We start from the raw sequence: 24,335 nt of genomic DNA on the forward strand, positions 1-24,335 counted from the left end.
CATTTGACGTAAAAAATCTTTTCTCTAATATTCCTCCTTCTATTTCAAGAAGCGCTCTCAGATTCAATAGAAGCTATATAATGTCTATCAATGGAGAAGTTTTGAACAAATTAACACGAACAAGTATTCTTCATACAGAAACTTTTGTCCCAGTTAATATATCTGAAAGTTTACACCTTCTTGAAATTTGTGTAAATCAGAACTACCTTGAATTCAATAATCAAATATACACAAACAACCGTGCAGAACTTATCATGGGCAATCCTCTAAGCCCATTGCTATCAGATATTTTTATGAACAATCTAGAAACAACGATTTCAAAAAATCCCATATTCAAACAGTTCTTATATTGGTGAAGATACGTGGATGATATACTAGTATGTTTTACAGGAACTAACAGGCAACTTGACCAATTCTTATCATACATTAATTCACTACATAGCAATACATGAGTTTACAATAGAAACGGAACATAATCAGTCCATAATCTTTGTAGATGTAACAATTACTAGACTACAAAACAAACATAAGTTCTCCGTATTTCACAAACCTACCCATACTGACACAATTATACACAATTCATCATCCCATCCTACACAACATAAATTAGCAGCCTACCATAACATGATACATACAGTCGGAAAAATAAAAGAACACCCATGAAGGAACATATAAAACACACTGTATTTTCCTGTCACCGTCTCACACAAAAAATTGGCCAACGAAAGTAGATGTAATAATTATTGTTACATGTACTTGCACTGGACAATTTCCTTTGTGATACGGTGACAGGAAAATACAGCGTGTTTTATATGTTCGTTCATGGGTATTCTTTCATTTTTCCGACTGTAGATTGATAGAAATTCCCATGTCAAAAAATAACTTCGAGATAGAACTGAACATCATTAAGCAAGTAGCAGTAAGCAATCTACTAACTAACAATGAAAATTTGGGTGATTCTTATTGGGTAATAGTTTTGTAAATAAAATTATAGTTTGATTTTATGAATGACAGTTATTGTTGAAGAATGTTACTATTTTGAAAGGCTTGCTTAGCGTCTAAGAGAGATTGGTAACTATCATCCGTTAAAATGTTAATTCTGTTTTTCAGTTCAATAAAATGACTAGCATAGAAATTAGCTACTTCCAACCATGTGCCCCATCGTGTTAAAATGGCAGTGGAACAGCAGGAAGCATCTCTCTACATACTCTACAACATTGAATTCCTGCAGATGATTTCAGAAATATATTTTTGCTTGCTAATAAACTAGACTTGTTAAACTTTTTGCTTGTAATAAACTTTTAACTATTTTTTTACGTATTTCCTTAGCAACTTTGTTTTAATCCATGCGCTAAACAAGCAACATCTATTATCTTTGGATAAAATATTTTTAAATTATATCTAATCCTGCTTTCTGTTTTTGATATTTTTGATTAAAAATAGCAGCTGCGTCCACACTAGAAAAATGATATTAACAATTTTTTGTAATTCATATTTTCATATTTAGTCCAGAAAGTCACTGCGCATCCGCTAGGAAAAATATTCCGATTCGAATTGTTTGCACAATGGATGTGAAAATGAAAAAAAAAAAAAATAAAAAAAAAATGATCAAAATGGACCCCTTTTAACAAATTTGCATGTTGCCAGGACCAAAACGGGGTCAAAAATTTTTTAAACGTTTTTTTTGTTTTTTTCCTAAAATTATTTTTTTGCATGGAACAAAGTTTTTTTAGGTTTCTTTGGATCATTCCAAACAGAAAAGGTCTTTAGTGACTTTTCTCTAAAGTTGATAGTTTTTGACATATTTATAAGCGATTAAAAATTGAAAAATTGCGAAATCGGCCATTTTTAACCTTCAAAAACTATGTGAAAAGCTTAAAATTTGAATGTTGCCAAAGTAGGTAGATATTCTTTAAACATTGATTGATGAAATCCCGAAGAGTTTTTTGCAATACAGTATTCAAAACTCCTTTGTTTTTTAATTTCTAATCACGCGTGCGCGACACTGTTCTCCACCGTTGTATGTGTATACAGTATGGTGCAAATGAAAGGAATAAATTCGTTATTTCGCAAACCGGCGACTTTAAGGAGAAAACCCGAAACAGGTCGCTTTTTATTTTTAAGTTATGATATTGTGGCATAATATATGGTATACTAGTGACGTCATCCGTTTGGGCGTGATGACGTAATCGATGATTTTTTTTAAATGAGAATACGGGTCGTGTGGTAGCTCATTTGAAAGGTTCTTCAATTATCTATTCAGTAATGTAAACATTTACATAATTATTTATACAGGGTGTCCAAAAAATTTTTATTAAATTAAATTATTTTACAAAAAAAGAAGTAGAAGGACACCCTGTATAAATAATTATATAAATGTTTATATTACTGAATAGAGAATTGAAGAACCTTTCAAATGAGCTAGCACACAGCCCCTATTCTCATTTAAAAAAATCATCGACTACGTCATCACGCCCAGCTCGATGACGTCACTAGTATACCATATATGCCACAATATCATAACTTAAATATAAAAATCGACCTCTTCCGGGATTTTTCCTTAAAGTAACCAGTTTGCGAAATAACGAATTTATTCCTTTCATTTGCACCATAATGTCGGTGGAAAATAGTGTCGCACACGCTTGATTAGCAATTAAAAAACAAAGGAGTTTTGAATATTGTATTGCAAAAAACTCTTCGGCATTTCATCAATCGATGTTTAAAGAATATCTACCTACCTTGGAAACATTCAATTTTTCAGTTTTTCACATAGTTTTTGAGGGTTAAAAATGGCCAATTTCGCAATTTTTCAATTTTTAATCGCTTATATATGTATATGTCAAAAACTATCAACTTTAGAGAAATGTCACTAAAGACCTTTTCTGTTTGAAATGATCCAAAAAACCTAAAAAAACTTTGTTCCATGCAAAAAAAATAATTTTAGGAAAAAAACAAAAAAAAAACGTTTAAAAAATTGTTGACTCACTTTTGGTCCTGGCAACATGCAAATTTGTTAAAAGGGGTCCTTTTTGAGTAAGATTGTGCAAAAAATCCGAATCGGAATATTTTTCCTAGCGGATGCGCAGTGGCTATCTGGACTAATTTCATATTCACGTTTCTAGTGGTTATAATAAATCGGTGCAGCATACGTTGTAATTCATCTTCACTTTAAGGGATTAGTGTCGCCATGAATTATTTTAAGTTGTTTAAACTTGTCATTTGGTATCCTCTTTTAGTTCCTCTCCAGTCGTTTCTATCCATCGCCTTTCTCCGCCAGGCACGTATTCCCATATTTCCTATATTTTGATCAATATTATTAAGTAACTTCGTTGTGGGTCTTCCTCTTCTTCTCTGACCAATGGCTCATGAAGGAGCATTTTTTTAGCCGGATCAGATTGGCCCATCCTCATTACATGCCTTACCCATATCTGGTTCTGGAATATAATGTGATTGCGTCTATTATAGTATTAGCGGCTTATTATTATACTTCCGTAACCCATATCCTCTCCTATCCAACAACCATCCAACTCATTCTTCTCCGTGAGATAATTGGACCCTGTTAGCCTCTTTATAGCATGACTCAACTCTCCAGTCAGCTTTCAGTTCTCTTTTGGTGCCCGGCATCGGCTAGACCAGGAGATTCCAACAGGCAGCCCGCGGGCCACATGCAGCTCGCGAGGCATATTTTTGCAGCCCGCGAGGGTATTTACAAAGCTAAGAAATATACTTTTTTCAGAAGTTTTCATCCGTCTTTGCCATGATTTAGTTAGGCAGTAATATTGTTAATATAGGCTTACTGCCACAACCAAAACTACAGAATTTTACTACAGAATTCTCATGATTATTTTAATTTCATTCCTTCATGTAGGCTAATAATTTGTTTTGTTTACAGAAACCTAATAGCCCATTATAAAAGTGTGGCCCGCATCCAGACCAAAAGTTTCTGGTTTGGCCCTCAATACCTTGTAAGTTGGAAATCTCTGGGCTAGACGATCAGTGGAAAGACCACGAAAAGGATGGAACGACAACTTACTGGAGGCACATTGAAAAACAGACAAAAAAATCTATCCTATTGTTCTCTGACCAATGGGTATATGAAGGAGCATTTTTCTAGCCGGATCAGTTTGGTCTGCATTACATTACATCTGCATTACATGCCTTACACATATCTGATTCTTGGTATATTCTATACCAGGGGTGGCCAAGCTCCTTGATAGTCTGAGCCATTTTTAAAAATTTGAAATTTTTCACGAGCCGCACTTAACATTTATTTAAAAAGTGTCTACAAGCAGCGAAGCAGCCTTTACTAATTCAGGATACTTAGGTTCTTCGTCATCCATCCATCTTTTTCTGGGACGGTCTACTGATTTTCTATCGTCTCTCAAAAAATACTGTCTCTAACACTATGTCCTCCTATGATCTTATCACAAGACCTGTTCATCTTATCATAGCTTTTATCTGATGATGTTTTCAGTACCATACATAGTCACCAATTCAGCTTTGCGGCGCCTTCTCCACTCTCCTGTCAATTCCAAATATCATTCTGAGAACTTTTCTTTCAAGTACCAGCAGCTTATTTATTTCCCGCAGATCTAGAGTCCATGTTTCAATTCCATATGTAACAATTGGTCGAATAATAATTAAGACATAGTCTTAATTTAGATTAGGAAATGGTTGAATACTCGAATATATGAATTTTACAAAGGCAAAGGCAGATATCGAGCACTGAATTTATTTAATCTTGCCCAAGTATACTTTCGCTATCTAGAGCATCTTCAGGGGCATTTCGTCAATAAAGAGAAGGTATTATCCTTGAATGTCATTTAATGTGAAAGAGTTTGGTGGCAACTTAAATTAACATATAACTACACACTTAACAAAAGACAAAACAGATAAATTTGAGTGCCTGGCAAGGTTCTATATTTTTGCAAGATGGAAGCAGAATGAAGTACTCAAATTGATCTATTTTGTGATTTGTTAAGTGTGTAGCTACATGTTAATTTAAGTTGCCACCAAACTATTTCATATTAAATGACATTCGAGGATAATACCTTCTTTTTATTGACGAAATGCCCCTGAGGATGCTCTAGATAGCGAAAGTATACTTGGGCAAGATTAAATAAATTCAGTGCTCGATATCCGCCTTTGCCTTTGTAAAAATAAAATTTGCCTAGCAGCTTAGATCTTAATAACGATGATATGGAATATAATGCTCTATTCCACGGAGCTATCTTTGCTAAGACCTCTTTTTATAAATATGTGGTTGTCATCTGTGATTACCACTCCTAGATATTTAAACTCTTTTACTACTTCAAAGTTATGGTCATTAGTAGTTATGTTCTGACTAACTCTTGGTCTTGGATTTTTGGTAACTAGCATGTATTTCGTCTTCTCTTTATTTATTCGAAGGCCCAGACTACCTGTTTCTTCCTAGAGTTGTGAAAACATCTCTATAACGTCTCTTGTAGAATGAGCGACTGCAACTAGATCATCAGCAAAGACCGACAATAGTTTTGATCCTCGATTCGCAAATCCCCTTGTCAGCTCAGACGATATTTTACTTATTACATATTCTAAGGGCAAATGGATTAGCAAGGGTAATAAGGGGTCTCCTTAGTCCAGAGGTTATGGTCCCAACAGCGATAAGGGGTCCATCAGGACCTAAGTTCTGATGTTATACACTTAGTCTTATATATATTTGCTGTCAATAATTTAAGACATTTTTAAACACAGAATTAAAAGCAATTGAGGTACATTTATTGAGAGCCACAAATAATCCTTCAAAGAGCCACATGTGGCTCGCGAGCCACAGTTTGGCCACCCCTGTTCTATACAAAAATAAAAAACCGCTAAACGCCCTAAAAATGAGTGGTGCATACAATATTCCAGCTGCAGCAGAGCTGACATATGAATATTACGTGGCGCGTAAATGTATTTTCATTTTAGTGGAACATAAAATTCTTGTTTTAGTTTGAAAGATTTTTCCATAATATTTGCTAAATTTGAAATAAAACGCGCCACAAAAGAGTAAATTTGATACAGTTTGCATTTTGTGGCTCTTTTGTGGCGCGTTTTTTTTCACATTTAGCATATATTATGAAAAAATCTTTCAAAATAAAACTAGACTTTTATTTTCCATCAAAATGAAAATACATTTTTGCGCCACGTAATATTCATATCAGCTCTTTTGTAACTGGAATATTGTACGCGGAACTCATTTTTACGGCTTTTAGCGGTTTTTTATTCTTGTATCAGGAGTTTTTCAAAAATTTTTATAAATTAAATGTATGAACTTGAATGTAATGTTTCTCGAGTACAAGTTAAGCGTTATAAATGGTCGCCTTTGTCGCATTATCGTCCAAATGATCTAGTAGTTAGGACACCGGACTTGTGATAAGACAATCCAAGTTTATATCCCAACCATCCTAATAATTATGGCCGGCAAATGAACTCGGATTGCATGATCAAACTGAGCGTCGTAACCACTACAACTACATAAACATATTTCGGCCATAATGGTTAAATGGATTATACAGTATTGCCCAAAATAAACAGTACTGAAACTGAAACACAGATGTATCTTTGTGCGCGCTGTCATATTCAAATTAACTAGTATAGACCTGTCGAGAAATCTTTAAATAATTACTTATTAAGACCTAATTGTTAAAAATGGTGTTAAATACAGAGGAGAAAGTATTTCTAGTGGAGCATTATTTTCGTTCATACGGAATCGGCCGACGTAATAGTGCAAGTCTGCAATACGTGTGTGATCAATTCACACAACGCAACGGTTTAATAAACGTTCCAATGCTGTAATTTTCAACAACCTTCAAAATTACAGCATTACTTGGACAACGTTTATTAAACTGTTGTGTGAATTGATCACACACGTATAGCAGACTTGCACTATTACGTCGGCCGATTCCGTATGAACGAAAATAATGCTCCACGAGAAACACTTTCTCCTCTGTATTTAACACCATTTTTAACAATTAGGCCTTAATAAGTAATTATTTAAAGATTTCTCGACAGGTCTATACTAGTTAATTTGAATATGACAGCGCGCACAAAGATACATCTGTGTTTCAGTTTCAGTACTGTTTATTTTGGGCAATACTGTACTTTTGGAGCTCAATAACTTCTGAAACGCTTAACCAATTTTGATCATTAAACATGAGATTGAAACGTATTGACAAGTAGTATCTGATGCATCTAAGGTCAAGGATGATAACTGAAGGTATTATAGGAATTATTGAGCTTGAAAAACCGTTTTTATCATAAGAAATAGATTTGATCATACTTATGAAGCCTATAACTTAAAATTTCGAATTTTCCCACATATGAGGTATACACCGTTAGACGCGTCTAGAGTCCTCCTACAAACGCTTAGTTATTGGCGCAATTCTTAGGTTGAAATTTTGAATAATTGTCGAAAAACCAAAATTTTCAAAGTTTAATTTTTCAGTTTTTTGGCTATACTGAGCCGTGTGTAGGTATGATCTTGACCACTCAGGCACCATTTGAAAGCTTAACTTAGTCCACCTAATCAACGCTATTGATTTGGTGTATTTGCGGTTTTCGTGTGTCTCCTTGAACCTAAGATATATACGCCCAAAAATATGCCATTTTGTATCTACCTAGCCCTATAGCTGGCTTATGGGTAGTCAAAAGTCACAAACTACACCGGCTCTGAATCGGCCCTGACACCCTCTTGAAACATAGAAAAAAATTCAGATCGGTGTAACTTTTCCACACACATACATACATACATACATAAATATCCACAAACATTTTTCCCTTTTTAAATAAAAATTGAGTTATACTTCTGAGCTCGGTAACTGTTGAATGGTATAACCGATTTTTAAAATTAAACATGCGTTGGAAAGGTAATGATCAGTGCTATTAGAAGCCGCAATTCTCGGACTTAAATTTTTGAAATTTTTGTGAGTTTTGGGGACCAGAACGAAAAACAAACACTAAATGGGAAGGGCCGTAAAATCCACACCATTGGACCAAAATGGAAAGTTGACATTTGGATGGGCGAGTCTTTTCCTAAACTTTAAGATTGGATCTGACCGAATTTTCAATTCAGTCAGATTTAGAAAATCGAAAATTTCGTGTATATATAGTGTCGCATGTAGGGGTATTGTGCCCCACTGCCGTTCGCTGGTAAAAGTTCGAAGATGTATCAACTTCTCCACACTCCGTTGTCATTGACCGCTCTATATATGTATTTGCCTTAGTACTTTTCATCCGAATCATATTAACATGTTTTCGTTACTTTTTGTGTAATGATATAGTACAGTGGTTCCCAACCTTTTATGTCCGGCGACCAACCTTCTGATGTTGTTTCATATTCGCGACCCATCCCTCACCTCCATTGGTTGTATGCCCGACACATTTGGACAAATTAGTTCCATTTTCACGAATAAAACTATCCAATAAATCCAAAATGTCTTGGCCAGGGATAGTAGTGGTGTTTAGTGTGTGGCAAAATAACATTTCTTCTTCGACTGACCTATTGAAATTAAACCTTACTGAGCATAACAATTTAACTTTGTCAGCAATATCGGTACTTTCGTCTTTCGTCTAGTTGTAAAGAATAAAAATCAGTTTCTTTCACAGCAGATATTAAACTCTCCTTTACGTTAACAGACATTTCCTCGATTATATGTTTCACTGTAGTGTTGGATAGGGGTATTTTACATATCTGTTGACCTGCTTTTTCGTCAAACAGAAGTGACGAAATTATTTCTGCCCCAAGCAAAATAAGGTTCTCGCCTGATGTGTGCGGAGCGCTATATTTTGCTATTAGCAAAGACAGCTGGTAAGAGGCCATAGTAATTTTGTTTATTACCTTGCCCCGATGCCACATTCTCCATATTTGAACGAGTCGAAGTCATTTTTTTTGGACAAAACATCAATGGCTTATTTAAGGTTTGTGGATGTTTAGTCGAAATGTGGTTGAAAATAGATTTTGAAGGCTTCATACTCTCGTTAGACAAAGTTTCGAAACTAAGAAGTACAGGCTCTTCTTTCGTACCTATGAACGTGAATACGTATTGAAGGTATTCAGGACAATATTTTCGTAACATTTTCTTTCCTTTCTTAACATTTGAAAATACCTGAGGCACTTTAGCGTCATTGCTAGTAGATGGACGATTAAACTCACCTTCGCCAGTAGATTTCAGTTTTCTCGTAACACAAGAACCACTTTTCAGCCAATTTCCATTGTCAGATAGTTAAACACTACTTTTAAACGAAAACAACGCTAAAAAGAGTATCAAGCCACTGTCGTATGTTATTACTCAAGCAAATACCAGAGTCCAGAGTCAGACTGAGAACAAGAACCGAGTGTTTGGGTACGAGTAAGAGAGCGAGTGAGAGAAAACCGATCGGACTGGTGCCTGGGAAAAAATCGATTCTGGTCGCTACTCAGCTACTGCGAGAGCCACGCCGCGACCCACCTGATATCCGCCCGCGACACACCTGATATCTGCCCGCGACCCACTAGTGGGTCGCGATCCACCGGTTGGGAAACGCTGGTATAGTACGTTATTTTTATGGTATCATTGAATGTGTTGTCCTTTTTATAAACCAATCACTATCATTATTCTTTTTGGACAGGTATTCATATTATGTTCTATATTCATAAAGAATATAGAAATTAGAGCAAAGAACGTTCATTTAAAACGCTTTAAAGATAAACTTGATGTATGTGTGAATATTTAACATTCTCTATAATTAGTTATCATTTTTAAAACACGTTTTTATTCTCTAAAATTTGTTCCTATAAATAATGCAGAATATTGAAACATTTCACTAGTGAAACAAAGTTGCCACTGAAAAACTCGACACTGATCTACCTGTTCAGCGTGTTACCTGTTCAACTCGTCATTAAACAACATTATTTCCTCGTTTTCTTTCTGAGGATTGTTGTCTTCAAATAATTTTCAGTTATTATAATGTGATTGCGTCTATTATAGCACGTAGTGGCTTATTATTATAATTCAGTCACCCCTTATCCTCCCCTATCCATCCACCATCCAACCCATTCTTCTCCGTGAGAGAGTGGGCCCTGTTAGCCTCTTTCTAGCATGGCTCAACTCTCCATTCAGTTTCAGTTCTCTCTTGATGCCCGGCATCGTGCCTTCACCGGCTCGCGAACCATCTCTTTGATCTCGGTCGGCTTTGGATCTCGGTAATCACGCGCCGCCACGGTGTTTTTGTTCTTCTTTTTCGACTGGCGGTATCTTTTAAGGGACGACGACCGGTGGCTGGACGGTGAGGTGGTTAATTTTAAGACATAATGTTGAAGAGGGTGATGGATACATTCATAGTGATTGGTGAAATTTAGTGTCAGGGATTTGTTATTAAATTATGGATTAAAGTTGGTAAGAATTTATTTCTTCTTTAATTTATTGAATTTATTTATTTTTCGTACCAAAATACCATGAAATTAAATAAAAGTACCTTTCGAATGTGCATTTGTATTAGTTAATAAAGTGTGTTACATAGATAATATCGAATAAAAATAATATTTGATATATTTGACAGACTCCTTTCAGAACAAAAAAAAAAAAAAAATATTAAAAACATTTGAATTTTGTAATTCAGAATAAATATTTCACTGGATATTCATAGAAGATGGATTTATGAAAGAAGAATAATTATCTACCTTAATTTGACTAATAACAAAGTAATTTCAAAATTTTATTTTGTATAGATAAAATGTAATTTATCTACTCTATGTCATATTATGTATAAGTTTTTAGTTTGTGAAAACTGTCATTATAGATAGCAGTGCGTGAAGGGTTTAAAGTGTGCGTGAAGTAACAATGTATTTTAAATGGGATTTACTTTTTCGCACTGTTTTTTAGCACAGTTTCATATAATCAACTATCCTTAACTTTCGTGTTGTCATGGTAATCAATAAATTACAACAAAAGTTTTGACAGTTTTGTGGTTTGAAAGAAGTTAGAATTTTTAAATGTCAAAGTTCTAAAAATTGTCGAATAGAAATGAATTCCAGTGACGAAGAGTTACAGTTTTTTTATTTGTTTATCGTAGATGAAATATTATATAAAACTGTGCGTGAAGTACTTTTTGCGAACTTACGCGATGTATAGCACTCGCTCCGATGTCGCTCGTGCTCTAAACATCGCATGCGTTCGCAAAAAGCATACTTCACGAACTGTTTCATAAATAACTATTTTGTCTCCAAAAATAGAGTAATATTTTTGGTATTATTTTATGTGTTATTAGATTGAAAACTTAGTCTTTTACATAAATAATAACTCACATGCATTAATTTCGCTTAATTTCCTTAAATAGCGATTTTATTGGGTTGAATTTGTGCCTATAGTTTAAGTTTCATCTCAGGTAATATATTTTTATGTTTCAACAATTTTTTTCTTTAATTTTGAACTTTGTTAGTGGGGGGACACGGGGCAAATAACCCATTCCCCCCGTAGATCCGCCACTGATATAAACTCTTCTTCTTAAAGTGCCTATCTGTTCTGGATGTTGGCGATCATCATGGCTATCTTGACTTTGTTTACCGCAGCGCGGAACAGTTCATTGGTAGTGGTGTTATACCACTTTCGTAAATTTTGAAGCCAGGAAATGCGTCTTCTTACCGGCCCTCTTTTACCATTTACCTTCCCTTGGAGAATCAGTTGGAGAAGGACTTCTCCAACTGATGATATATACTAAGAAATCAATAATTACATTTTCACTTAGTTTATAGAAGGACCAGTATACCGGGTGTTTCCAAATTAATCTGAAACATTTTGTAGGTGAATCGCGATCCAAGTTTAATAGATACATACTAAAATTAATACATTTTGTTGTTATTGAGATACAGGAAAGAGCTAAAATAAAATCACATAGATATATGCACAATACACATGGTAGAGTAAGGACTAACAAACTATGGGGAATTTGTGATATGCTATAGTAGGGTAGAAAAAGAAAACAGTAATCAATGGAACATAATATATTATTAGTATCAGTATTAGTATTATTATTAGTATCAAAAATATAAAACTTATGTTTCAAAAATAATAATTTTACTGCCTTACTTTTCCGCGGCTTTGCACATCATATTCTGTGTGTCGTTTACCATATCCCAATCGCAATTTGCTCGTGTCGTGTATATCTTCTTTAGTGAGATTTCTTTTTCCATTGCTATTTTTATTGGTCCGTTCCACTGTAATCTAGGACGTCCCCTTTTCGTTCTATTTGGTTTTCATTTCCAAGCCTTAGCGGTATTCTTGTCTCGCCCATTCTTTGCATATGTCCATACCAGAGTAATTTTAATTTTTCTATTTCATTACTTGTGTCTTCTTCACATCATTAGTTCTCTATTTAGTTCATTTCCCACTTTGTCGATTAGTGTTAATTTGCCGTTTTTCTCCAAAAGATCATTTCCATTGTATTTATTCTGTTTTACATTCATTCCCACGGTGATTTTGTTCTTATTTTTTCGACTGGCAGTATCTTTTAAGTGACGACGACCGGTGGCTGGACGGTGAGGTGGTTAATTTTAAGACATAATGTTGAAGAGGGTGATGGATACATTCATAGTGATTGGTGAAATTTAGTGTCAGGGATTTGTTATTAAATTATGGATTAAAGTTGGTAAGAATTTACTTCTTCTTTAATTTATTAAATTTATTTATTTTTCGTACCAAAATACCATGAAATTAAATAAAAGTACCTTTTGAATGGGCATTTGTATTATAGTTAATAAAGTGTGTTACATAGATAATACAGAACAAAAATAATATTTGATATATTTGACAGACTGTTTTCAGAAAAAAAATACATTGACAACAAATAAACATTTGAATTTTCTAATTTAGAATACATATTTCACTGCTATATTCATAGTAGATTGATTTACGAAAAAAGAATAATAATTGGCAACCTTAATGTGACTAATAACAAAGTAGTATACCATTTTTATTCAGTTGCAGTGCGAAGGCAAAACTCTCGGAGTTTCGTCACTTGAGGCAGAAAGCAGCAAACCTACGCCTCTCTGATGATGACTTCAATTCGAGTCGAAAATCGTCGATTTAGAGTGCTGGTTTGCGGTCTCTGTACTAAGTGAAAAATAAGACAATTTTGCCTTCGCATTGCAACTGAATAAAAATGGTATACATTTTTATTTTATATTAGTATTACTCCTTTGAGTAACATAGATCCATTTTCCGTTGGAATTTACCAGCTGAACAGACAAGGTCGTGAATTGCAAGTTTTTATAATTTCCTCTTGTCTTCCTCGCTTCGGCATCCATCTGGCTTGCAATTTTTAGAAGCCATGGACGTGTTACTAGGAAAATGGTCCAATAAGTTTTCAATTAAATATCTTTTAAGAATATTTTGGATATTTTTAAGTATTTTAAATATTTTTATTAGGTTGAAAACTTTGACTTTAATCTAAAACATTTTGTAGGTGAATCGCGAAGTTTAATACATACTAAAAGTAATAAATTTTGTTTATAAACTCCCGCTTCGCGTCGTTCAGCAAACTGCAGTCGCGTGCGGAAAAGAATGACTTTCTGCACTTGTTAGGAAAATAACTATTACTTACTTACTTTTTCGTGGCTTTGCACATCATATTCTGTGCCGTTTACGATATATCCCAATCGCCATTTGCAGTGGCGTAGAGTGAGTGTTGGCTGGCCGGGGCGGAAGACAATTTTGCCGCCCTCTTATTTAGGTATTTTAATTTAAAGTATACCATACATTACATACATTAATTATAGAGAACTTTTCGGCGAGAACAGTCATCATTATTTTGCATTAGACAGATTAGATTTTAAATAAAAAAGTTTATCTAAGTTTTACAATCACGTTTATTAATACAAAATTCTTTTACTTTAACCAATTAGATACATTGATATAACTTAGGTACCTATCATTTAAGGTTGGGTACACGTTGACGATCGACAAGATTAAATAAAATCAATTTTTAATTAGAACTATAACGACACTATAATGTTATACATATTTTTATTTTTATTGAAAAATATTATGAGTAGTTGTTAGAATTAAAAACAAAAATTCCGCCTTCAATTAAAAATTTATACGTCTACTTTGTTTAAGAGCAAAGCATCACACACATCTTGCTCAATAGACCAAATAGCCATATTAGTTAGTCTTAGGGTACTCATTGTCAATCTTAAATGATTTTTAATCAACTTCAATTTTGAAAAGCTTCTCTCATAGCTAGTGCTTATAGCAACTGAGAAAAATATTCGGAACATTATTAAAATATTGGCCAGATTATCTTCCAGGTTGGATATAACAATAAATTTAAATAATTCAAGTGAGTCTGCATTAATCAATTTATTTTCTTGCCTGTAGCAGCAACAAAAGCGAAAGTTCGCAGTCGAAGTCTTTCCAGCTTGAAATCCTGCTCGTTAATTTCGTCAGTTGCGTAGTCTAGATTACATTCAGTGTTGTATGGATCTAATAATATAGCCGGCGTTAGATATGCAAACTATCCGTTAAATTCTGTAGCTGTTGAAAATGCTCACGAATTTCTACAATAACTATCTAACGAAGAAAACAGCTTTCGTCTCAACTCATTTTCACAAGACAAGTTAGCATATCTAGTTCCGTCATCAAAAATATGCTTTCTTGTTATGCACCTCCGAGGTTTTATGTAAATTCCAAGTTCTTCACACATATTTTCTGCATAACCTACAGCGACATTTGCCCATTCCTCTCTTTTCTCTGTCAATATCATCTGCAAAACATTTACTTTCTAAGCGTTTGTAAATATTTTTGTGCATCGTTCACTTCATGTAGTACTGGTTGCCATAGGCCCAAAAAACAAAGAAAGGAAAATAACTGCATCGAAACTAGTAAAGCACCTGCATATGTCCTAGTGTTTACGCTTTCTGATTTCACATGGCTCTGTCAGTTTTCCCAAAGTGACGAGAATGTCTTTGTAATGATACCATGTCACATTTACGGCATCGCTTCTTGCACTCCACCGCGTGTCTTGAACCGTTTTTGTCTGTAGCTGCTCTCAGAACTTCCCAACGATGTGTAAAGTGCCGAAAAAAGTTACTGCATTCACCTCAACTCAGGCAGCGTGTAAACAAACTAGGTTTAACGAATGATTTGAGCAAGGTACGAATTCAGCTTTAGGGTTTATTTTCCAGGAATATTTTCCAGCCATAACAGCAGCATTATCATATGCTTGGCCTTTACAGTTGCTTATATCTAGACCATCAGCTTGAATCTTGTCAAAAATCATCTTTGAAATTCCTTCAGTAGCTTTGTCTTTAGCTTCAATGAAATTTATAAAGGATTCCATTACTTTTACTTCCTGATTTTCAATTACTACGTATTTTAATACCTGACTTGTTTGATCTTTATGAGAAAGATCTGGAGTGCTGTCGAATATAATTTAATAATACTTAGCCTTTTTATTTGTCCGATGATATGTTGGCGAATGTTGGTTAAATTTTGCCGCCCCCTAAAGAGTACCTTCATTAGTTGGGTCTGTCTTTTCCATTGCTGCTTTCATTTGTCTCTTCCACTGTAATCAAGGACTACCTCTTTTCCTTCTTCTATTTGGTTTTCATTTCCAAGTTCTTAGCGCTATTCTTGTCCATTCTTCGTATATGTCCTGACCAGAGTAATTTTCGTTTTTCTATTTCATCACTTAGTGTCTTTTTCACATCATTTTTCACTTTGTCGATTAGTGTTAATTTGCAGTTTCTTCTCCACATCATTTCCATTGTATTTATGTATTTATTCTGTTTTCCATTTATTCCACGGTGTTTTTGTTCTTCTTTTTCGACTGGCGGTATCTTTTAAGGGACGACGACCAGTGGCTGGACGGCGAGGTGGTTAATTTTAAGACATAATGTTGAAGAGGGTGATGGATACATTCGTAGTGATTGGTGAAATTTAGTGTCAGGGATTTGTTATTAAATTATGGATTAAAGTTGGTAAGAATTTATTGCTTCTTTAATTTATTGAATTTATTTATTTTTCTTACTAAAATACCATGAAATTAAAAAATAAAAGTACCTTTCGAATGTGCATTTGTATTATAGTTAACAAAGTGTGTTACATACCTAGATAATATAGAACAAAAATAACATTTGATATTATTTGACAGACTGTTTTCAGAACAAAAAAATACTAACAACATTTGAATTTTCTAATTTAGAATAAATATTTCACTGCTATATAGTCCAAGTAATCAAGCTTAAAATAGGACAAAACCTCGCAATTTTTACAGAATGGATCGATTTGCTTGAAAATTTGAGAGCAAGTAGTGGATAGTCTAAGGATCAAAATCTATATGATTCCGAAAGGCGCTTTTACCATGGGGGTGGTTACCACCCCATCTCGGGGATGGAAATTTTTTATTATATTTTGAACGCAAAAGTTAGTAAAAACATTCATTCTAAGCTAAAAACGTTCTATATAATTTTTTTGATAAAATTAATAGTTTTCGATTTATTTGCTATCGAAAGTGTTAGTTTTATATCGAAAAAATCAATGTTTTTAATAAGTTTTCTGCTAATAACTCAAAAAGTTTTCGTTTCAGTAGTAATAACCCAAGGACATTGATAATTGTTCGAAAAAATTTTATAACAGATTTCGAAAGCTTGTTGCTTGGAAACAGACCGACGCCGTAGGCGGAGGTCTGTTGCCTGTAAGCAACAAGCTTGAGAAAGTTGTTAAAAAATTTTTGAGCATTTATCAATGTTCGAGGGTTATTCGGATAGAAAATTGTTTGCTGGTTATGAAAAAAAAATACAGAGCAGAAACAATTTATTTAAATGTGCAATTAACAAAGGAACAATTAGAAAAATTTAATGAAGATCCAGACATGTTAGTTTCTATAACTGATGAAGATGTATTTCCACTACGCATGCTGTTAATAATTTTATTATGATGTTCTTCGTCAATGTTCAAGTACGGTTTTATTGAGTTGGGATTGTTATGCCCCGTAATTTTTATAAGCTCTTGCTCTTGAACACCACTTTTGGCCAACCAACTGACCGCGGTCGATCTATTGGAGTGATTAGTAATTTTTTTTCCTTGGTTTTCAAGCCAATCGCTTCGGCAGACGTTTTTGTCCAATTTTGAATCATATTTTTTCCAATAGGCATATTATCATACCAATGATCATTTTCGGTTTTCCAGTAACGATTTGTTCTTAGGAATAATCTATCCAACAATAAAAAACTGAAAACGTTTGTTTTCTATACTTCCACAAAATTTATTATATCTAATAAACAGCTGTAGTCACTTAGATATAATAAATTTTGTGGAAGTATAGAAAACAAACGTTTTCAGTTTTTTATTGTTAGATAAAATGAACTTCCATCAAGTAACGGTCGAATCCATCAATAATAATCTATCCGTTTTAATATTTGGGCCCCTTTTGATAACAATTTTTTAAATAATCTGACAGGACATACGTTACCTACGTTGTTTTCTATTAAAAATTTGCTGTCAGTACACCTTCTTGAACCACCTTGGCAAGTCTTGCTGAATACAGGGTTATATTGTACTCGATTTGTTACTATCGAAATGTGATAGAATTTCCGTTGTAGCCCTTCAGGGGTGTCTTCGTTCCACAAATTTATCATTTTTGTTATTTCTACTGCACTCAATGCCTCTGAACTTTGTTTCCTTTTACAGGGATCCGATTGTAGTTTTCGTCGTATAGAATCGCGGGCAGCTCGCGCTTGTTGAAATACAACGCTTTTGAATGGGTCAATAATAACTTTCATTTCCTTATAATACTTTTCTTGTAAAAGCTTACTTGTTAGGTTCCACATGGTTTTGACAGTAGCTTCTTTAAACTCTGTACCATCTTTTCTTCTCATGTTCACAGCCCAATCCTTTAAAATCGACGCCAATTCTTCCACCGTCCGATTTCCATCTAATTCATATTTTCTATCATTGCAAAAGTCCATAAACGCTTTCCATACAAATTTTTTACTGTAAACAGTATTCTTTGGTATATTTGATTCGATAATTTCATTAATATTCTCATCAGTATTACAACCAAATCGTGACATTTTGAAATATTTAATATTTGAAATGTCAAAATCGAAATGAAACGAAATGTAGGTATCCATAGCTACATGATTGAGTGAAAACAGCCCATGGGATCGGTTTTCAGTATAATGTTGGTTTTATTGGTTGTATTCAATCAGATGACCACAAATTAATTGATTTCATTGGATTTCTAATTGAGCAAAAAATTTTCATGAAAACAACTTTGCAAAAATTTACCTTTTGAAAAATAAACAAAATCGTTTTTTTTTAAATTATCTTTCAGACCAACGGTAATCGAGCTATGCTTTATTATATGTTAGCTCTTCTTCGTCAAATGCTAAATATTGTAATTTAAAAGTCAAAAGACGAGAAAACTATGCATTTTTCGATGATAACTTGTTGCAACTAATTACGAAAAATTGTTTAGATATGCAATTGTAGCTTAAAAGTATGCAATAAATTTCATAACGGAAAAGGGGGGAAATAAACTATGTGACAGCAAAATCTAATTGACTTTATGTTGTTTTGAAAAGACTGAAGGAATTCGAGAAAATATACCTTGATAGGCTACCAGATGAAGTGATTAGTGAATGAACAATAGAATGAGAGCTAACTAATATGGGTCAAATTGTGGGTTGATGACAATATATAAAGAAGAATCTAAATTGAATGAGTATCAAAAATAGAGAACTATGAGTTTGAATACTATAGGTGGTAGTGGAGTGAACAAACTGAACTAAATGAAATATATATAAGTGCAGGAGTTTGTGAACGTATATGGTAGATATGACCAACTGAATTAACAAACAAATGTAAAAAAACACAATACTAATGCAAAGAAAATACTTATAGCCCAATAAAATAAAATATAATCAAAATGTAATTCCGTACAGGTTGGAATAATTTTTTTATCAAAGTTTAGGTCCAAACATAAGATATTTTCAAGAAAGTATATAATTCATATGAGGGGATTATTGTTTAAATAATTGAAAATGGGAAATTTTTGCACAAAATTTACTTTTTTAACTGCTGCGGTAGTTTAATGTTTTTATTATGGATTTTACAATTTTTTTCTGCAAAGCTGAAGAACCAATATTTTACATAAGACTTACTGGATTAAATTTGACCCTTAATTTATTTAAATAATTTTAAATCAAAATTGAAAAACAAATTTCCAAAAAAATATTATTTGCATTATAAATAAACAATATAAAACATTTTATTTTGCAGAAAATGTTGCGCTATGGTACCAGTATAAACAGAAAAAAAATGGTTAATAAATATTAAGTAGTTTATGGGATATTTAATTTGTTTATAAAAAATTACCATTTTTTCAATTGCAAAAACGCAGTTGTTGCCGATAGAGTATACAAGTTTTTAAAGTCTCATATTTTTTGCTTTTATGTATGTTTTCGACAAATGTATTGAAAAACCAAAATTTCAATTTAACACCACTCCAAAATGGTGTTTGAAAATTGGTGTAATTTGTTTAAAACTTGTTTTTTTAATAACATCGCCGGGATTAAAAATTTTGAAATTATTTTTTGATATTCGTGTTCCTGGTAGTTTTGACACACTTACAAAAGAAAAAAATTCTAGATCCATTTTTTGCAGAGACAGCATTTCCAGGTTTAAAAATTCATATTTTGTTTATTTATCAATTTTAACATTTTAAAGTGCGTGAGTACATCTATCAACGCTACTACTCAACAAAGTCATTTACACATAGAGTTAAAATTTTAGAGTATTTTAAAAAATAATGATTTTCGTAGCGACCTTAAATGAAACCTTTTTGTATGAAGAGTAGTCCAGTAGTACTTTGCAATATTTTCGTTAATAATGGACCAATTTCAATGTTTTTTTAACAATAAGTTTTCAATCTAATGGCATATAAAACAACATAATGTTACTCTACATCCCACCAGACTGAAAACAATGGGAACATTCCCTGGTGAAAATGGTTATTCATTTTTGTTTTTTTTTTTAGTTTAGAGTAGCATATAAAAATAATAACAAATGAAATCAATGACACTTTTTACAATAAATATTCGTCAATTTGTTATAAACAATTTTTTTTCCAAATTTTTTTTATTTGCGTGTGATAAATAAAAATTGATCAAAAAATTTTTTTATAAAAAATTAACAAAATAATAATTAATTAGCATTAAAAATTTGTTAAAGGGTTTTTTCTTTATACAATATTAAAATATATATGTATTTTACATTTAATTTTACAACTTTTATAACAGGTAGTACATAGACTGAAAATTGTGTACCTATATACATATTTATTGATTTTTATTCACTGATATACATAATACATTTATAATAGAGGTTGTCCTTCATTTTTTTTATATATTTTCTTTTGTATTCACATTAACATTGCGAGATTTTGCCAATGATTTGTACAAAGAAAAAAGTTTTTATGTTTTTTAACAAAATTTTACTGGTTTGTTAGATTTTTAAAATAAAAATTTGTTTTAATTCTTCTTTGTTTTTATCTTTGGTGCCAATTTTTATTTATCACAATATTAGAGACAAAAATGTTTTTGAAAAAAATATTGTTTATAACAAACTATTGAATATTTATTGCAAAAAGGGTCATGCAGATGTTATTATTTTTATATGCTACCCCAAATTAAAAAAAAAACATTGAAATTGGTCCATTATTAACGGAGATATCGCAAACTACTCCTCCGCCAATTTTCAGGCAAAAAGTTTTCAGTTAAGGTGCTATGAAAATTATTATTTCTCAAAATATTCTACAATTGTTATTATGTGTATAAATGGCATTGTTAAATAGTAGGGTTAACAGATATACTCACGCACTTTCAAATGTTAATATTGATAAATAAACAAGTTATGAATTTTTAAACTTGGATAAACTATCTCGGCAAAAAATGGTTCTAGAATTTTTTTTTCTTTTGTTAATGTGCCAAAAACTACCCGAAAAACGAGTATCAAAAAATAATTTAAAAATTTTTAATCACGGCGATGTTATTAAAAAAAACAAATTTTAAACAAATTACACCAATTGTCAAACGCCATTTTTGAGGAGTGTTTAATTGAAATTTAGATTTTTCAATACATTTTTCTAAAATATACCTAAAAGCAAAACAAATGACGCCTTTAAAACTTGTATGCTCTATCGGCAACAACCGCGTTTTTGCAATTAAAAAAATGGTAGTTTTTTATAAACAAATTAAATATCACCTAAACTATTCAATATTTATCAACCAATCTTTTTTCAATTTATGCTGATACGATAGCGCAACTTTTTGTGCAAAACAAAATGTTTGATATCGCTTATTTATAATGCAAATAATATATTTTTTTAGAAACTTGTTTTTCAATTTTGATTTACAATTATTTAAATAAATTAAGGGTCAAATGTAATTTAGTAAGTCTTACATAAAAGATTGTTTTTTCAGCTTTGCAGAAAAAAATTGTAAACACCTTAATATTAACATGAATTACCGCAGCACTTAAAAAAGTAAATTTTCAGCAAAAATTACCCATTTTTAATTATTTAAACAATGATCCCCTCATATGAATCATATACTTTCTTGAAAATATCTTTTGTTTTGACCTAAACTTTGATAAAAAATTTATTCCAACCTGTACGGAATTACATTTTGATTTACATGTATTGTAATTTTATTTGATCGGTCTATTATCCAGTTATCCTAATTTAAATTTCACATGTCTTCAACTGTGAAAAAGTTCGTCCGCTATTATTTCTTGATTGCCAGTTTCAAGAATGCTCTGGAATAATTCCCTGCTATTTTGTGACTAGACTAGCCAGGGATGTATACTTTGCTAAAGATTTTAGTAATATCTAAATTTTAGCATTTACATCAGGCCCCAGTCAATAGCATACCTAAATACTAAATATGACAAAAAACAAAATGTTTGCCTTTTATTTATTTCGATTGGAGGTAGGTACATTGTCTATGACATCGTATACATAACCATTCTTTGTATGTAGATATGTATGACGATGTAGGTTTTGTTGTATTTATTTTCGAATATTAGACTTTGAATATAAAATGTAAATATTTCTATATAAAATTATGCAAATCTGTTGTGTTGACAACTTGTACGAATGTAAATGATGACTTCGAATGCTATCCTGTTTAATCTGTTCAATCAGACTAAAAATACTTCTTTTTTACTGCCGGAACTAGTTAAGAGATCACTTCTGGTTTATGATATTTTGATATTATAGGACAAACAAATACAGATTCAGGAGTTCGGTTCTGCACCGATAACTATAATGTTGTATTCAATGTGGGCTCCGAATATTTTTAATATTAACAAAGTTTAATATAAGTTACAAATTGTGAATCTCAGTGATATATTGAAATAAACTGTAAGTGTACAAACTCTTTACATAATATCCAGTTAAATTAGCATTAAAGTCAACAAATTGCAATTATTTGTTATTGTTGTCAACAAACAAATCCAGTTTTACCAGCAAAATAACCGCTTTTAGTAAAGACCTATACACCTGTTTTAGCAGGTGTACAGGGTCGGACTTACTTTTCACTTAACGTTTATCGAAATGAATTCTAACATGGAATCACAAAACAGTTCTTCAATACAAGACCATCAAAGTCAAATAAATGCACCACAGTCATACTCTTTGGCAGCGTCGAGAGTGCAATTTCCTCTAAAGTCCCAAGCAATTATCTTTAGTGCCTTAGAAAACACCAAACTTCAAGACTACCTTCTCCCACTTGGAAATATAATTCAACCGAAAAATATAATCTTCTCTTCTAGATTATCTAATAATCGCATATGTATGTATTTATCCAATAAACAAATAGTGGATGATTTTATGAATAATCATGGTCAAATAGAAATACAAGGTGAAATTGTCAGAGCAAGAAGGTTAGTTACACCAGCGGAACGACTCGTGCTCTCCGGCGTATGTCCTTCAATACCGCACGACTTGCTAATCAATGAGTTACAAAAAATCGGCATAGTTCCTGTCTCCCCCATGACATTCCTCAAAATTAGTGCTTCTATGCCTGAGTACAATCACATCCTTAGTTTTCGAAGACAAATCTATATCAGTCCTCACAGTCTAACACTACCAGAGTCATTTACTCTTGTTTTCGACAACACGAATTATAGAATATTCATTTCTCAAGACAGTTTAGTTTGCTTCAGATGCAAGAAGCCAGGTCACATTGCATCACAGTGCTCCGAACCACTAGCTCAACCTCAACTAAACCCCAACCAAAACAATGAAGCATCGGTATCCAGCGCAACAAATATATCTTTGCAAGCACCCAATGATACAAACGCTTCTCAGTGTGAACAAATGTCTATTTCAAATTTCCCAGAGATACCGAACAAAGTAGATGCATCAAATAAGGACAGTCACATAATTAATCAACCAACCAACCAACCAACCAATCAACCAACCAACCAACCAACCAATCAACCAACCAACCAACCAACCAATCAACCAAAACGTAGCTTTAATGAAATTATTTCACCTGAAGCAGACCCATCTTCAAAAAAATGTAACATTTTTCCACCACCTAAAGCCCAAGCAAAATCTAAAAAAGCTAAAACTAGTTCAGCAAGCACTTCTGAATGCTCATTTTCTCTCTTACTTGACCCTGCTAAAAACTTCATAGAAAATCAACCTCTATCTTTTCCTCTAAACTTTGAACAACTTAACATGCTCTTAATGAATATCACGGGATCAACAGATCCTATAACCACAATTCAAGAATATACCACAGACCTATCAGCTTTGTCCCATATGCTCAGTCAAGTTTACCCCCATTTAAAGGAAAGATCCATAAAACGTAAATTCACGTCCATAAAGAAAAAAATCAATAGTTATCTTGGCAGTGAGGCATCGGACTGGGAAAGTGACACATCTCAATTAAGCCAATAATAAAATTCAAGTCTCTTCTTCAGTGGAACATTGATGGATTTTTCCATCGCCTTGCTATGCTCCAACATCTAATTGGTGAACAATCTCCTGATATAATATGCCTACAGGAAACTAATCTAAATCCCAAAAAAAAAAAAATATAACTCCAACCAATATAACTGTTTTCGCAAAGACAGGATAACAAATAATAATTTTTCTTCAGGTGGTGTAGCCACACTAGTAAAAAAATCACTATCAGCGAAAGAATTTCCAGTGGCTACAAATCTGGAAGTTGTAGTCGTGGAAATACAATCATCAAACAGGTATTTTATTTGCAACCTTTACTTACCCTCCAGTCGCCAAGTAACGTACAACGATTTAAAGAATTTATT

At 32.8% G+C, this 24,335-nt stretch overlaps 1 protein-coding gene across 3 annotated transcripts in view; it reads left to right on the top strand.

Moving 5' to 3' along the window:
- Positions 1-10,144: 10,144 nt before the first annotated feature.
- LOC114336207 (protein Wnt-5b-like) overlaps positions 10,145-24,335 on the top strand; it is a 642,835-nt gene continuing 628,644 nt past the window's right edge. The window contains exon 1 of one of the 3 annotated variants that reach the window (XM_050657971.1): positions 10,145-10,394. The gene's annotated coding sequence lies outside the window, so the exon portion shown is untranslated. Of the gene's footprint in view, positions 10,395-12,517; positions 12,643-15,871; positions 15,974-24,335 lie in introns of those variants that run through there. The other 2 variants (XM_050657972.1, XM_050657973.1) reach the window with 2 other exon arrangements.

The sequence above is a fragment of the Diabrotica virgifera genome, chromosome 8 (assembly GCF_917563875.1).
Source record: "Diabrotica virgifera virgifera chromosome 8, PGI_DIABVI_V3a".
Classification (NCBI taxonomy): Eukaryota; Metazoa; Arthropoda; class Insecta; order Coleoptera; family Chrysomelidae; genus Diabrotica; species Diabrotica virgifera.